Source organism: Corvus brachyrhynchos, unplaced genomic scaffold (genome assembly GCF_000691975.1).
Source record: "Corvus brachyrhynchos isolate BGI_N302 unplaced genomic scaffold, ASM69197v1 scaffold59, whole genome shotgun sequence".
NCBI classification, from domain to species: domain Eukaryota; kingdom Metazoa; phylum Chordata; class Aves; order Passeriformes; family Corvidae; genus Corvus; species Corvus brachyrhynchos.
Genome location: NW_008246054.1, coordinates 3,880,410 through 3,880,891, shown reverse-complemented (window position 1 = coordinate 3,880,891; position 482 = coordinate 3,880,410). Strand labels below are relative to the sequence as shown.

Sequence of the window (482 nt, the reverse complement as noted above, 5' to 3'; positions counted from 1 at the left end):
TGGGATGTGCTCTGTGCTCACCGGACCTGCTGAGCTTTGGCACCCGGGGCAAATCCCCGAGCTTCTCCTTGGGCACGGCACTCCTGGCAGCGATGGGAGCGGCAGCTGGGCCCCTGCTGCTGCAGGAGGGCTGTGGGCAGGCAAATTAGATGATTTTACTGTGAGCACCAGGCCCAGAGGGGTCAGGTGAGGGCTAGAAGAGCGGCCACAGGGTTTGGTTCATCCTATTTGACTTTTGGGTGTTTATATGTTCCTGCAACTTGTTTTTTTTCCCCCCCCATCCTGACTGTCAGAGCGTGTTTCCTGTTACTCCTGTTGCTGATTGCAGAAGGCCTGCCCGTGGGTTTTACTGAAGGCGAAGAATGCTTTTGGTTTGTGCTGTGTGTTTTTAAGGGGTTGGGTAGGACACAGAGAATGGAGCTGCAGACGCAGAGTGAGTTGGCTGAGCTCGGAATTACCTGCTGCTGAAAAAAATTTTCCCA

General features: G+C 54.1%; 1 protein-coding gene across 4 annotated transcripts in view; it reads left to right on the top strand.

The window, feature by feature from the left end:
• The window catches only part of CACFD1 (calcium channel flower domain containing 1), a 7,866-nt gene that overhangs the window by 1,382 nt on the left and 6,002 nt on the right, over positions 1 to 482 (top strand). For 3 of the 4 annotated variants that reach the window (XM_017745547.1, XM_017745545.1, XM_017745544.1), the window contains exon 1: positions 8 to 482. This exon is cut by the window's right edge. The exons of the other annotated variant lie outside the window; for it this stretch is intronic. The gene's annotated coding sequence lies outside the window, so the exon portion shown is untranslated. Of the gene's footprint in view, positions 1 to 7 lie in introns of those variants that run through there. 4 annotated transcript variants of the gene reach the window in all.